Source organism: Lithobates pipiens, unplaced genomic scaffold (genome assembly GCF_037356315.1).
Source record: "Lithobates pipiens isolate NorthernLeopardFrog02 unplaced genomic scaffold, aLitPip1_a1.2 Scaffold_1, whole genome shotgun sequence".
Lineage (NCBI taxonomy): Eukaryota > Metazoa > Chordata > Amphibia > Anura > Ranidae > Lithobates > Lithobates pipiens.
In genome coordinates, this window is record NW_027507685.1 from 13,117,202 (window position 1) to 13,134,081 (window position 16,880).

Here is a 16,880-nt window from a genome sequence, read left to right on the forward strand (position 1 = left end):
TTATGAATTGTTTATCACAGAATTTTTTTCAAATTTTTTTCACATTTTTTATTAGCTATTATTATTACTAATATTATTTAATAATTAGTTTATCTTGAGGGCTCTTTGCACTGTTTTTTACTGTAATTTTAGTTCTAATTAATTATACTGTGATCACTTTATAACACACTAATCACCTTAGGGCCGGTTCACACAGCGATGCGCGGCGAGGCGTCTCCGACTTGCCTCGCCGCGACCTGCACGGACCTCAGCGGCGACTTGCAGAGGACTTCTGTATAGAAGTCAATGCAAGTCGCCCCCGAAGTCGCCCCAAAGTAGTACAGGAACCTTTTTTCTGAGTCGGAGCGACTCGAGTCGCTCCTCTCAGAACGGTTCCATTGTACAGAATGGGGGCGACTTGCGGGAGCGAGGCGAGGCGAGCCGTGTCGCCTCGCATCGCCTCGCTGTGTGAACCGGCCCTTAGTGTTTAATGATTATACTTTGTACATCACCTTTGCACTTTGTGTACAATTTTGTATCTTATGCACTTTAGTAGCACTTCCTGAGGTTTTTTGGGTTAATGTTTATGTATGTATATAGACTCATGGACACATAATTATCATAACCCGGCAGGTCTACAGCTATATATCCTAATCTCCCTTGTTTTTATATATAATTTTTATGTATACATGGTGTTGCTGTATATAAGTGTCAATGAGTGGTCCATATATACACCTTTTTGGTGAGTTATTCATATAATTTGTGGAACCCCCTTAGTACACTATAGGTACTGGCGTGCATCATTATTGGTATTGGTACCTTAGTAGTAATATATATCAGTAGAGGTTACTACAAGGGTTTAGTTCTGCTTACTCCTCCTTCCTCCCTTGTAGTCTACTTTTTTGGATAGGCTTGCTACCTACCCTGGTAACCACTGTGTTTTCTTGGTGGCCAGTGGTGTATGTGTACTTATTCTCTGTACATACCCCATTGCAGCCAATTAACAGTGGCGCCGGTCCCCGCTTAAATATATATATTTCTGTTACCGCTTGCATCCCCTCTTGGGGCTGCGAGTTTTAGGGGTGGCGACATTGTTTGTTTGTTTGTGTGTCCTTCCATTTACGTCTTAGCCTCGTCTTAGCCTCCGTAGCGCGGTCTGGGGTCTGTGTGACCTGTGTATCTTTTACAGATTATTGGTGCCTCCATAATTCACTCCATCAGCTGTTTCAAATATACTAATCTTTTACTTACAAATTTTAGACTAAACGGTTTTAGCAAAATTTAAATTTTTATCAAAAATCATTTGGAAATTCAATTTAATGACCATTTGCCATGGAAGCTGATCCACTCACAGGGCAATGACATGTAACTATTACAAGGAAGGGCAAAGGGATCTTTCATGTATAGGCTGTGATTGACAGCCTGGATCCATTTCCTGTTTCCTGTCTGGGAGGAAATATTGGGCACCTAGTAGGGGAGGGTGTGGATCTCTGAGCACAGATGAGGTAGAGCTTAATTCGCTGATTCATAAGCCAGACAGCTAAGATTTTGTAGCAGTTTCTGTACATTTTGGTAAAGGAAAATATTACATTAGGTTTGCATTACAATCACCTGGTTGCAATGCACTTAGAGTGTACTAAGAAAGTCACCTGATCAAACTCAAACACACAGGACCCATGGCAGCCATACTGGCTTGTATTACCATTGTTCATCATCTGATGTACAGAAAGTGTACAGAAAGTACAGAACCACATTTCCATCTTCGGGCTATTCCTGAGAAAATGTACATGTGACCACTTTCTCATTTTGCAGCAGTTAATACAACATAATAATTGTTCCTAAAGTTTTACTTCTTGAAAGAGATTGATTATGGTTATGCAATATCTAAGTGAAGAATACAACAAAAAGAAAATAGATCCCTTAAATACCCTGTCACCATCACAATCAGTGTCACATTTAATGCTACTGTATAGAGCATATAAGACACCTCAGAAAATATTTTTATATGGGTGGAGGATGGATGCTAAATGCCTAAGATGTAGGGACCCAAAGGGAGACCTAATTCGTATGATATGGAGGTGCCCCACGGTAAATAGATACTAGAATGAAATTATGGGAAAAATAAATAATGTATTTGGAATAACTTTTGACCTAGACCCCAAGACATGCCTACTGGGCTGTATGGAAAAGGACAATAACATGTGGGGGAGACAAATAGCAATTGTTATATGCCTTTTCCTTGCACGGAAATTGATAGCAAGGAGGTGGCTAGGATTTTTTTTTTTTTCTGCTGCTTGGAATTATGTTTAGTGAATGCTTAGTGAATACATAGACATTAGACATGTACACACTGAAATATTTTGTTTTGGAATTTTGTTTTTGTGTGAAAAATACATTTATTTAGTTACTCCCGAAATTTGTTTTTATTTATTTTGTTTCATTAAAAAATGCATTTGTCCGAAAATCTGAAATAATTAAGGCCGAATCTGTCATTGAAGGCTTATGGTGTCTGTCAAATATTCTATGAAGATTCGACGGAGCAGCTAAACTGTACAATGCCACAATTGTACATTTCTGTTCGAATGTTCTGCCTACAAGCTATAGTAGAATTCTAAGGATGTATGACACTAGTAATAATTATATTTATTAATTATTATCACTAATCAACCAACACTAGAATTCTTCTACAGCCTATGGGCGGAGCATTTGACCATACATGTCCGCTCGTGGCGACTGCTTCATTGAATCTTCATGTTAAATCTTTTCTCTCTATGTCGAATAATCTTGGACTAATAGAGTTAAGTTAGGCACATTCAACCTTTTTTGCTATTGTCTCTATAATGTTAAATCTTTTCTCTCTATGTCAAATCTTTTCTCTCTATGTATTGTAGAATAATCTTGGACGAATAGAGCTAAGGTTAGGTACATTCGAGCACAGGTTCAATAGACACAGATTGCTATTGTCAGCATCATGTCGAATCTCCTATCTATATCGAACTATTGATGCAACCAAAATGAAAATAAAGCATTTGTTTATGTAGGATCTTTCTGTTTATGGATTCTGCACGTTCGTTATCGTTTGTTAAAACGATAGCGAAAATACCCGAAATTTGGACGAAAACAAATGCACATGTCTAATAGACATGGCATACTATTTTTGATAAATTGGGGAAAAATGAATTGTAGTGCATTATATAAATAAAGGTATGTATGGTAAATGTTGGGGTGGGGGGGTTTAAAGAGAAAGTGAAGAATGTATAAATATGTATTTGTTCCTTATCTTTTTATATTAATAAAAAAATTACCTAATTAAAAAAAGAATGAAGAATACAAGAAGATATTTTTTAAATCTTAATTTAAAAGCAACAGTTCTACTTGCCATAATCATTGTCCAAATCCAGTGTTTTTGTCTTTTTCCCAATAAAATTGTGTTTGATTTAGAAATACTTCTAAATATTTTCGAGCAATAAATATCAACTATCTGCATGCACGCTGTCTGCACATTTTATGCAGCCTGAGCCTGGGAGATATATAGTGAATATATAAATATGACGGATGTGAACATAAAGTCTTCCTATGCGTATTTCATTTTTTTCTGCTGAATAGCCTGCAAAGCAAAGCATTTCCCATATACTTCATGGTGCAGCACAAAGGCTAAGTCTTAAATTAGGTTAGAAGGTCCACTTTAAGGCTTCAATAGCATCTGCTTATTTTAGGTTTGCCAACATTAGCTGAAATTGATACCAGAATATAATACATGAGCCGTTGTTAGTTCCTTACCAACACACAGCTGAGGCAGAGATTAAAGCAAATTTGTCAGCCAGTGCAAACTTTGCACATAAAAGTTCACATTTTCTGCAGACACCACAGGTTGCTTGCCTTTGTTAACCTTTGTTATGACTAGTTTCATTTTGTATTTACTACCTGACTAGATTAAATTCACCACCCAAAGTCAGTGATTTAGCGGTCAATATGAACATTCTAACTTGTTAAAATCAGAGAAGTCAAACCCAAGTTCCAAAAGTAGAGCTCCTTTCCGAGTAGCACACAGAGGTGACTTTTTTGGATAATGTAAAAATATGCATTTTGCTGGATCTGCTATTAGGCAAGACTTTTACTTGTAAAATTAAAAATAGATGACAGGTTCATTTTAACTTAATGTTCTTATATCAAAAGGTTATGCTTAGAAAAGATTTGGTATAAATGTGGGTCATGATTGTTTTAGATACCTTTGGTGTGCAGAGCAGAGAGAATCGTGTTATTTAAGGCTATCTCCAGTCAAATTTAAGTAACATTATTGACCAAACAATACATCAAGTGGCATTAGGCAGGGCACATAGGTGTAAAGTAAACCACTAAAATCTCATAAAAGCTTTAATATATATTATATATGTATATATATATGTATATATATATATATATATATATATATATATATATATATATATATATATATATAATTCGGAAAAGCCTTTTTTTTATTAGCTTTCAATGAAAATTGGTGATATAAAGATCTTTCCATAGGCACTTTGTGAAATGGGATAAAAACACTCTTTCCCTTTCTCCCACAATTTCTTGCCTGTAAATTGCAGTCAGCAACAATTAGAAAATTTGGTGTAAAAAACAAAACAAAAAAAAAACACATATAGCCCTTTATCACTGCAACAAAGATGCTGCATAACATAATAAAATCATAAACATCCTTCTTTGCTTCCATCCCCACATTTTCAAGATACACAAAATGCTGCTACCTACAGGACATTCAGTAAGGGTTTACATATACTTTACAAGACCCACCAGTGTCCACAAGCTTTACACTAATCTCACCTAATGCACTTTATCAGCAGCACTTTCTGTGCTTTAAACACAGATAAAGAACATTATCAATATGGCTACTGGGAACTCACTCTTAGCCCTTGTACACGCGGTCGGAGATTCCGACAACCAAATCCGTCGGATTTTGTCTGAAACTGTTGTATACACACGGTCGGACGAAGTTGTCGGAAAATCTGATCGTTCAGAACGTGATGACGTTATTTCGTTACAACGGGACTACGTTCAGGCTAGTAGCCAATAGCTTTGGTGTAGGAATTTGATCTGAGCATGCGCTGAATTCTCTACACATGATCGGAGTATGTCCGATCGGAGCATTTTGTCGGAAAATATTTCCGGCAAGTTGGAAAATTTGGTCCGACAGATATTCCGACGGAAACAGTCCGATGCAGACCACACACAATATCCGACAAAACGCTCCGATCGGACACATTCCGTTGGAATCTCCAATCGTGTGTACAAGGGCTTATAGTGATGGGGAATAAGTCACCTCATTGGTCCTTCTAAGCAAACTGACCCAAGTTTAGGAACGGACAGTGAATTATGGTAATTATGGCAAATTTCACACTGTTTTTCCTGGGTCCTTGAACTTGGAATACAAAAGAACAGCGCCGGATTAAGAACATCATGGGCCTGGTGCTGAGGATTATGGTGGGGATTTTTATTAAAAAATAAATATAAAAATAGTAATAATTAAAAATGCCAACAATTTTTTGTTATAACAAATGAAATAGAGAGAGGGAGGATGAGGGAGAGAGAAAGGGGATGAGAGAGAGGGTGAGGGGTAAGGAAGGGAGGATGAGAAATAGAGGGAGCATGCATGGAAGTGACAGCAACACAGCCCAGCCAAGGCAAGTGACCAAAGGCACAGAACCCCGAAGGAAGACAGGGTGTAGATGTAACAAAAGTGTGCCCATTCTAGAGCTGGTAACATTGAAGATATTCAATATCATTTTAAAGAACAGTTTTTGTGTGTAAGCGGCATAGGGGAGGAGTATGGTTGAAATAAAAGTGGGAAGTATGTGCAGGCGAGGGAAAGGAATGTGGAGGGTATAACAGTGGGCACTATGTGCAGGAGAGGAGTGTGGAGGGTATGATGGGGGCAGTATAACAAGGAAAGGAATGTGGGGGGTATGATGGGGCAGTATAACAAGGAAAGAAATGTGGGGGGTATGATGGGGCAGTATATACAGGAGAGGAGTGTGGAAGGTATTATGAGGGTGGTATGTACAGGAGAGGAGTGTGGAAAGAAAGATTGTTGGCAGTATGTACAGGAGAGGAGTGTGGAGGGTATGACAGTTGGCAGTATGGAGAAGGGTGTGTAGGGTATCACAGTGGGCAGTATGTGCAGAAGAGGAATGTGGTGGGTATGACAGTGAGCAGTATGCACAGGAGAGGAGTGTGGATGGTATTACAGTGGGCATTATGTACAGGAGAGAAGTGTGGAGAGTATGACAGTGGGAACTATGTATAGGAGAGAAGTGTGGTGGGTATGACAGTGGGCACTATGTACAGGAGAGGAGTGTGGTGGGTATGATAGTAAGCAGTATGTACAGGAGAGGAATGTGGAGGGTATGACAGTGAGCAGTATGTACAGGAGAGGAGTGTGGCGGGTATGACAGTGGGCACTATATATAGGAGAGGAGTGTGGAGGGTATGACAGCAGACATTATGTACAGGTGAGGAGAATGTAAAGGTTTGTGGAAGTATGTTTAGGGACTGCCTAGTGGTTAAGTGAGCCATACATGGATTGAATTTAAGCCAATTAAGCAGAGACCAGCCATAGTCGATCTATGTATGGGCTAGCTGGTTGTACACAAACAAATCTATTAATCAAGTTGAGTACAACCAGCCTGTCAGGTTTTTCCAAAAACAGTCAGTGCTGCCAGCAACACTGATCATTGTATTGTGTGGGTTGGGAAGGCTCCCCACTGGCAGAACACAACAACACTGCGGGAGGGATTCCCCCATCCACAGGTCAGCAAGTGAGAAGGTGTGTGGGGACAGGCTGGGAAGAGATGTCTGTCAGCAGGGGGGTGTGAGGTGGTCATGGAAGAATATAAATCAGCAGGTGGGGGGAGTAACTGGGAGTGATATCTTTTGGAGTAGGGTCTGTCATCTACAGGTTGGGAAATGGCCACCTTTGATATAAGTTGAAGGGAGGTGGCTAACATTGGAAGTGGTTGGGGAGTGACCTGGTTGGTGGGGAGTGTGAAATGGATGATGTGTTTCAAGTTTCCTTCACATTTGCAGTAATGCTTACTGCCCTCTGAAAAGTGATCTATGGTGTATTGCTTTTCTACGAATGGTATAGCAGCAGCTGACAGGCATTCATGAGGTTCTACTGCCGCATCCTTTTTTTTTTATATTGCTGAATGTCAGTTTTACATTGTTGGACTATGCTGCTACTGGGAGCGAGTTCTGCCTGTCAAACTCTGCAGGCTCCAAACTGCCCATTGAGCTCAGTGCCTCTGACAAGAAGTGAGGAGAGGCACTGTGAGCTCATCCTCTCAGTCTGCTGCAAATAGAGTGTGCCAGCTTGTATTTAAACTGGCCGATCTGTATGTAGCTTCTGACAGGCTGCGCAAGGAGCCCCATATCTCTGGAACCACAGATGATAGGAGCCCCAAATTTTGACCAGTAGTGGGGTAGACATTCAGCTACCTACCTGGTCACCGAGCCATGACCTTTGAAATCAATCTTTTTTTGGGGTGGTTTTTTTGTGATTTTTTCTTTTTTTTTTTTTAAATGGGCCTATCTTAAGGTAAGGGGCCTGGAGCTGCAGCTCCAATAACCCCTATGTTAATCCGGCCCTGCAAAAGACTGGCCTCAAATCCATGGTAATGCTAAACCATTACATCATTTTTAAAGAGTATATTTATTTATTAATATAGTAATAGCGTAAACTGTGCAATAATTTACATTGTTATTATTATACTTAAAAGTGTAAAGTCATTCATATTCAAAAAGTCAGTCATTAACAGCAACAAATAAAACATAAGCTTGTATAATTATGCCCATGTTAAGCTACTGCAAACTCAATTTAAGGTGATTTCTACAGAAATGCACAGCACTGCTGCTTGCATTGTGCAAATAAATAAGTCCCTATGGGTAGAGTATTAATGCTTTGGCAGTAATTTTACATTCAATAATAATCATAGCAATCATGTAACTTTTTCAAGAGGCTCGCTTATTATGTATTTTGCTTTGCATATGCAAATTACATTTATTCAAACTATTTATTTCCTAGCAACAGTTCCTGTTCTGCTCTGCTATTTGCCTACCTGAAGGTATCATGATTCCTTTGAGATACAAAAAAAGATTTGAAATACAGCCTACATTTAAAGGTTTCACTTCTGCCTAACTGTATCAAAAAAATCAATGATCCTTTTTAGACGTTGGGCACAATGGAAAGTAAGAGTTTAAGGCACCGTTTGATTCCTCACCTTTAATTTGGCCTCCTTGTGATGACATTACCTTTGGGGATGTGTTTCTCCATTCAATATTCTTCATGATGACATTGCCAACTCTGGTAGAAGCCTTTTTAATGTGGACATTTGTCTCTAGGGAACTCCAATAATTTTGTTTGGGCTACCACACAGCTGTCAGATATCCATGACTTTCCAAAGGGACTCCTTGAAAGGACATATGCATCATTTTTTTTTTTCATGTCCATCAATCTTCTTCCACAGATAGATCAACATTTTTAAGCTTTCCTCCCCCCATCATGAACAATCAGTGGAATGATGCTTGACATGACGTGTAATGTAACCTTGCTACATTTTATTTTTTATCTGCTAAATATAATATATAATTTGAAAAGGACTTCAGTTTTGATTTGAAAGATGTTCCTTACACAACCACATTTAAAAGATACATTATATCACACTCATTTTACATGGTTACCTTGTTCATCATTTCAATAAACTTGAGCGTTAAAGCTCAACTAAATATTCATTTCTTCACTGAATTTACATTTAACAGGTGTCACTTACACATGTTCACATTTCGTATTTATGAATAGGGTTTGAGCCGAACACCTTCCTGTTCGGTTCGCAGCAGAATATGTGAACAGGTAAAAAATTTGGCAGAACACACGAACACTGTTAACCACTACAATACAGGGCACTTTCGCCCCCTTCCTTCCCAGCCCAATTTTCAGCTTTCATCGCTCTAGCGCTTTCAGTGACAATTGCGCGGTCATGCTACACTGTACCCAAATGAATTTTTTTATCATTTTGTTCGCACAAATAGAGCTTTATTTTGGTGGTATATATTCACGACTCCGTTTTTTGTTTTTTTTTGCGATATAAGAGCAAAGAAAGCAGAAATTTGGAAAAAAAACAATATTTTCTTTTTTCTATTTTAAAAGAAATCCAATAAAATCAAATTTTGTCATAAATTTAAGCCAAAATGTTTTCTGCTACATGTTTTTGGTAAAAAAAATTCAGTTAAGTGTATAATAATTGGTTTGTGTGATCACGGACATATGTACGCAAATGATCATGTACATATGTGTGCAGGTGATCACGTACATATGTGTGCAGATAATCATTGGGACATGTGATTTTAGTGGGACATATGTGGGGGACATGTTTTTTTATGTGTTTTTTATTATTTGGGGACATGTATGTTTTGGGGACATGTGTGTTTTGGGGACATATGTGGGGACATTGTGTTTATACTGTGGGGTGTGTTGTGTGTTTACACTAGACTGGTGATCAGTGAGTAAAAAGCTGTAAAAAACAGCTCATACTCACTGATCATCAGCCGGCTGCAGCGATCTGCTCTCCTCTCCTCAGCGATGACTTCTGTGTGAGGAGAGGAGGAGCCGATTGCCTAGCAACCGGCTGTTTGTTTACATCACATGACGGCCATGATTGGACACGGCCATCATGTGATCAGGAGGGCCAATCACAGAGCCCTCCTGCCGATCTGAGATGTGCCATGTCCGGGTGACACGAGCACATCGGGATTGCGCTGCTGCTCGGGCACGCGCGCGCGATCCCGCTCCTTCTGAAGGACGTTCCTGAAGTAGACGGCTCCCACCCAGCCGTATATGTGAATTGGCCGGGTGGGAAGTGGTTAAAGTCTATGGGGCAAGAACGATGAAAAATCAAAAGTGCTAATTTTAATATATATGATTATATGCAAGTTATTGTCATAAAAAGTGTTTGGGGACCTGGGTCCTGCCCCAGGGGACATGTATCAATGCAAAAATGTTTTTAAAAAAAGGCAGTTTTTTTCGGGAGCGGTGATTTTTTTAGTGCTTAAAGTAAAACAATAAAAATGAAGCATTCCTTTAAATATCATGCCTGGGGGTGTCTATAGTATGCCTGTAAAAGTGGCACATTTTTCGCGTGTTTAGAACAGTACCACAGCAAATTACATTTCTAAAGGAAAAAATGTAATTTAAAACTGATCGCGACTGTAATAAATTGTCGGGTCTTGCCAATAAACATACAGATATTTGAAATAAAAGAGCATGGGACCCCCATCCATTACCAGGCCCTTTGGTTTTGGCATGAATATTAAGAGCAATCCCGAAGCAAAATTTAAAAAAAAAATTGCGTGGGGGTCCACCTAAAATCCACACCAGGCCCTTATCCGAGCGAGCAACCAGGCAGGCCACAGGAAAAGAGGGGGGAGAGAGAGCGCCCCCCTCCTGAACCCTACCAGGCCACATTCCCTCAACATGGGGAGGGTGCTTTGGGGTAGCCCCCAAAGCACCTTGTCCCCCATGTTGATGTAGACAAAGGTCTCATCACCACAACCTTGCCCGGTGGTTGTGGGGGTCTCCGGGCAGGGGGCTTATCGGAATCTGCAAGCCCCCTTTAACAAGGGGACCCTCAGATCCCGGCCTCCCCCTGTGTGAATTGGTAATGGGATACAAATGTACCCCTACCATTTCACAAAAACATGTCAAAATGTTAAAAAAGACAAGACACAGCTTGGGACAAGTCCTTTATTAAAAAAAAAATTAAAATGTCCCACGAAGTAAGTTCATGCTGCCCGACTGACCGAAAATGAAAAAAAAAAGCCATAGGGAAGGCCCCGTGGCGTCAGAGGGGGCAGGGTCACTCAGTTATGTCACTGGGTGGCCCTGCCCTCGGTTATATAAGACCTGTTACAGTGAAGACACTCCAGAATGTGGGAGCCTACCATGGAGGCAAGTAGGCCGTGGCTTTTTTTTTAAATGAAGGACTTGTCCCAAGCTGCGTCTTGTCTTTTTTAACATTTTGACCCTTTTTTGGGAAATGGTAGGGGTACATTTGTACATTTGAACCCCATTACCAATTCACACAGGGGGGAGGTCGGGATCTGGGGATAAGCCCCACCCACAGACCACCCAAAACCACTGTGCAAGGGTTGTGGGGATGAAGCCCTTGTCCCCATCAACATGGGGACAAGGTGCTTTGGGCACTATCCCAAAGCACCCTCCCAGTGTTGAGGGCATGTGGCCTGGTACAGTTCAGGAGAGGGACGCTCTTTCATCCCCCCTCTTTTTCTGTGGCCTGGCAGGTTGCATGCTCAGATAAGAGTCTGGTATGGATTTTGGGGGGACCCCAGAACGTTAATTTTTTTGGCGCAGGATTCCCCTTAAAATCCACACTAGACCTGAAGGGTCTGGTATGGATTTTGGGGGGACCCTAAGCCATTTTTTTATTTGGTGCAGTGCCCCCCTTAATTTCCATATCAGACCCAAAGGGCCTGATATGGATTCTAGGGGACCCCCACACAATTTTTTTAAAATTTTGATTCGGGGTTCCCCTTAATATTCATATCAGACCTAAAGGGCCTGGTAATCCCCCCATGCTCTTTTTTTCAATTATCTGTATCTATATTGCTGAGACCCGACAATTCATTACAGCCGCGATCAGTTTTAAATGACAATTTTTCCTTTAGAAATGTAATTTTGCTGTGGTACTCTTTTATACACGGGAAAATGCGTCACTTTACAGGCATACTATAGACACCCCCCAGGCACGATATTTAAAGGAATATTTTATTTTTATTGTTTCACTTTAAGCATTAAAAAAATCACTGTTCCCGAAAAAACGGGCATTTAAGAAAAAAAATTGCATTGATACATGTCCCCTTGAGAAAAGGACCCAGGTCCCCAAACACTTTTTATGACAATAACTTGCATATACGCATTTAAAATGAGTACTTTTGATTTTTCATGTTAGTGTCCCACAGACTTTAACGGTGTTCTGACAGCCTTCAAATTTGCTGCGAACACCGCATATTGTTCACTGTTCTGCGAACAGGCGAACACCCGATGTTCGACTTGAACTTATGCTCGACTTGAACATCAGGCTCATCCCTATTTATGAAGTTTAGCTTGTTTCCAGTAAACTTGTGTTGTATTATTATTTACCTAAAACCTTTTATGCATGTTCGTGGTTCTTTTATATACTATTATATATATTATACATTTAAATTTATTTTAAAATAAGTTAAAGTATCTTTGTAAATAGGGTCCTATTTACAGTATAAATGATAAAAGATAAATTATTTTGTTTGCATGAGTTTTTGTATTACACTTTATTGTGTAAGAATCATGTATTACATGTTTACTGCAATTTCTTAAAGCTTGCTTTGCATTTTTGCTACATTTTGTTACCACTTTTGATATAAGCATATTTTACAAAATGGCCTGACTATTAATAAAACTGCAAAGTTTTTTTTTTGAGTTTTCCTTCAAATCAGTGTTATAATCTGTAGCAGCATTAGAAGTCCAGGGACCTTTCTCTTCAGTTTCAGCATTAGTACACTACCCTGTGCCACTTATCTGCTAGAAATTCCTTCAGTTGTTCATTGCTAGTGGTGTTCTAAAAGGGGCTGTGCCTAAGAACGGCTTCCACAGAATGTTTTAAAGTACATCTAAAATGGTAAAGAAAAGTAAAACATACATCTGCGTGTTTTTAACCTTTAAGGTGCACTAGTGAGACCTTACAAGGTCCCAAGAAGACATTATTGATTTATTTCTAAAATGAAATGCCAGAGACCTGGATAGTTGGGTGTTGTTTTCTTGATTTTGAAGTTCCTTTAAAAATGCATGTCAATCACAGGTCAGCAAATGTCTGTTGATTTCAATGTGTGAGTAAAGTCTTCAGATGCAGCATATACTTTTGAGGTGCTTTTAAACTTCAAGGAAATCAGGTCAAAAGCAGCATTTTCTTGTCAAATGCAGTATTTCCCTTTCATACACATACTGTAGCTGCCTGTCTACCCTTAAAGTTCAGCTCTAGGCAAAATAATTTTTTTCAATTTTGGCTACACCTGAAATAATAATTCCGGTACTGGTGTCAAGTTTTTACATTTTAGGGGCTTAAAAAGTCCTCCATTATATTTGCAGAGACACAGACAGTAATAATGGACTGTAAGCCTTTGTACACACGGTCGGACATTCCGACAACAAAATCCGTTGGATTTTTTACAACGGATTTTGTCCGAAACTGGTGTTGCATACATACGATCGGACAAAGTTGTCGGAAAATCCAATCGTTCAGAACGTGATGACGTGATTTCGTTACGACGGGACTACGTTCAGGCTAGTAGCCAATAGCTTTGGTCTCGTAATTTGATCTGAGCATACGTGGCACTTTGCCCGATCGGAATTCTCTACAAATGATCGGGCAAAGCCCGATCGGATCATGTTGTCGGAAAATTTTATATCCAGCTCTCAAACTTTGTTGGTCGGATATTCCGACTGAAAAAGTTCTATGGAGCCCACACACGGTCGGATTATCCAACAACATGGTCCGATCAGACATTTTCCGTCAGAATTTCCGACTGTGTGTACAAGGGCTAAGAGGCTGCAATTCTTAACCATTTGATTGAAAAAGTGTGTTATTGCAGTCTGTACCATGCTGGACAGGAAGTGATAAGAAATCCCTCCAATGAGGACACAAATCAAAAATTTAAACCTGATAAGAATATCATGCCGTCGCCTCTATGTCTAAACTAAAAATAAATAAATACATAAATAAAGTCTTAACTGAAGTTAGGTGCTAATAATGTGCACTGCATTTTTTATAGACTTTACTAGCAGAGTACTCTAGGATTTCATATATGTGAAATATTAAATTCTGGGTTTACAATAAATTGGCATTTGTCTTTGAAGGGACTGAGCATATGATTCAATAATATACAAAGAACTTCCACTGTATTTTATAGTTAGTCAGCTATAATGCATAACATCACAATAGACTAAATGTATGTACTTAAAGATAATTTATAAAAATCTGTTTATACTGTTTTTCAAATAAATCTTTACTATCATCACAAAATCCATCTGATTATCATGCGTTAAAATTTATTTATGTACTGAACTGACTATAAAACGAAATAGAAATGAAATCCTAGAAGTATCTAATTCAATCTTAGCAAAAAGGTCACTGTACATAAACCTTCTAGAAAGAGGCACAGCTTGCCAGATAGCTGGAATACTTTTCAAGTGTGAATTTTTAGTAGTAGCGAGAAAAATTATATGCACACATGTGGTTATGTTGTAAAGAAAAATAAGTGCAGTTAACGGAAATACAACTCAATGCAACACAGGTTAATACACAATAATAAAACATGCCTAACTGGAGTCATTCATGAAAAGGGTATGAGATTTTTGCTGAACCTAGATTTGTTATGATATTAGTGGGTTTGTATTCAGTTGTATTCAGTAAAATTATGCATCCTCTAATAGTGCCCTGTGCCACAGCAAGGCCAATTAGAAATAAAATGCTACAAATCATTTTCAGTTTTCTGTGGTAAGCAGAAAGCTTAAAAAAAGCTTAAAAAAAGCAATTATCCATGCTTGGACATACCATGTAAATCAGTGGACCTCAACCTCAGTCTTCAAGTAACGGAGCATGTTTTGGGAACTTCCCTTAGCTAAAATAACTTTTATCAATACCATGTCATTGATATTGATTTAAAGCAGCTGTGCAAAATCCTGTAAAGTAAAACCTGAAAACATGGCCCTTTGGGGGTACTTGAGGACTGAGGTTGAGAACCACTGATGTAGAGGAGTCTAGGCATCTCCGTTGTTTTTTTTACAATAGCCAGGTAAGGGCTCCTCATTCCAGCATTCTGTTTTTGGCTGTGGCATTCTTCTTGTCTGTCTGTCCACCTGCAAGGTGATTGACGTAGCAAGTCTCTGGGTGGAGACCAAATATGATTTAAGGCAGCCAAGCCTGCTGGCTCATGCTTGATCCAAGCTGTCTGTCTGTCCTGCTGTGCTGTATGGATTCCCCCATGGATGTCTTTGGATTTGATATTGACTATTCTCTCAACTCTGCCTACCCTGTACTTGGAATGCCATTGAACCACTCTGCATATAGCGTTGTGTATAAGTCATGGGGGCAACCAAGTACCAGTAGACCTGCTTGCCTCATGGGAAAGGGGTCTGCTATAGGTGAAGAACACAGAAGCTACTTACAGCATCTGACCCCCTACATTAGGTATAAGCATGACACTGTCACAATTATAGGGCATTTGAGGCTCATTCATGATTTGAGTTTTATTGACAACATGGTAAGTTATGACCATGTCTACATATCACCTTCAGTATCAGCAGGATAGTCAAAGAGCTCTATGATTACAACCACCCACATCTATGTGCAGTGAAAGTCATTGATCATCCAATAAACCTTGGCTTTTTCTGGACTCATCCAGTACCACCACCACCCATACTTTTAGCCTAATGCCGCGTAGACAGGGTCAGATTTTCCAATGGAAAATGTTCCATGGGAGCTTTTTGTCGGAAATTCTGACCGTTTGTAGTCTCCATTGGACATTTTCCATCAGTATTTCAAAGTTCTATGCTTGGAATCAAGCAGAAGAGCCGCACTGGCTATTGAACTTCAATTTTCTCGGCTTGTCATACGTCACCGTGTCCTTGGCGTACTCTGCCAATGGCAAGAGGGTGAGAGCTTTCCTTGGTTATTCATTTGTACCTTTCCCTTTGGTATTGTTTCTTCCTCACTGATGCAATTTCTCTACCTAAAGCTATCAGAGTTAGGGCATATGTGTGGTCTACATCGGACTGTTTCTGTCGGAGTATCTGACGGACCAAGTTTTCCAACTTGTTGGTAAAATTTTCCAACAAAATGCTCCGATCGGACATACTCCGATCATGTGTAGAGAATTCCGATCGGACAAAGTGCCACGCATGCTCAGATCAAATTCCTACACCAAAGCTATTGGCTACTAGCGTGAACGTAGTCACGTCGTAGCGAAATAATGTCATCACGTCAGATTTTCCGACAACTTTGTCCGAACGTGTGTATGCAACAGTTTCGGACAAAATCGGTCAGACAAAATCCGACGGATTTGGTTGTCGGAATCTCCGACCGTGTGTACAAGGGCTTAGAGTTTGTCGGTTAAACCCTGTTACCTTAGAAGTTTCTATGTAATCTCCATTAACAGCTATATATATATATATATATATATATATATATATATATATATATATATATCCTCTTCAAAAGACATTCTCTTTTTAAATGCAGAAAATATGGCCATCTGTTCAGGAGTAGATATTCAGGATAGGACCTTGCATATCTAATGCCCCATTCAAGAGAGTGTTAATTAATTTTCTCCTTAACTGGATGGGCTAATTCTCCAATCCTGGATGAGATACGCCCGGAGAGGTAAGATAATTCCATCAATTGGGGTGTCCCTATGTAAGTCTACAAGTCTATGAAAGATGGGTCTTTATTAGTTTAAGTCTTAAACATGGAAGAGAGAGGGAGAAAGGACCCAACCGCTACAAGGGGTCTCTATATGAATCCACTGGTAAATATCAGGACATTTCCTAGCATTTATCTGTATATGTGCTGGTCCTATGTATTGTCTGTCTTGCTGTTTGTATGATTTTTCTATAAAATAGATAGATTGCTGGGTATTAGTTTAGCCCTTCTTACTACTTACCATATCATTTTTGTTATTGTGCTAAAGCTTTCACTCATGGTCAACAAAGTCTCATGTAACCCAAATCATATCCGAGCGATATTAAATCTCAAATATAACTTACGGGTAACACCTACCTGTGGATTTCCTCAGAA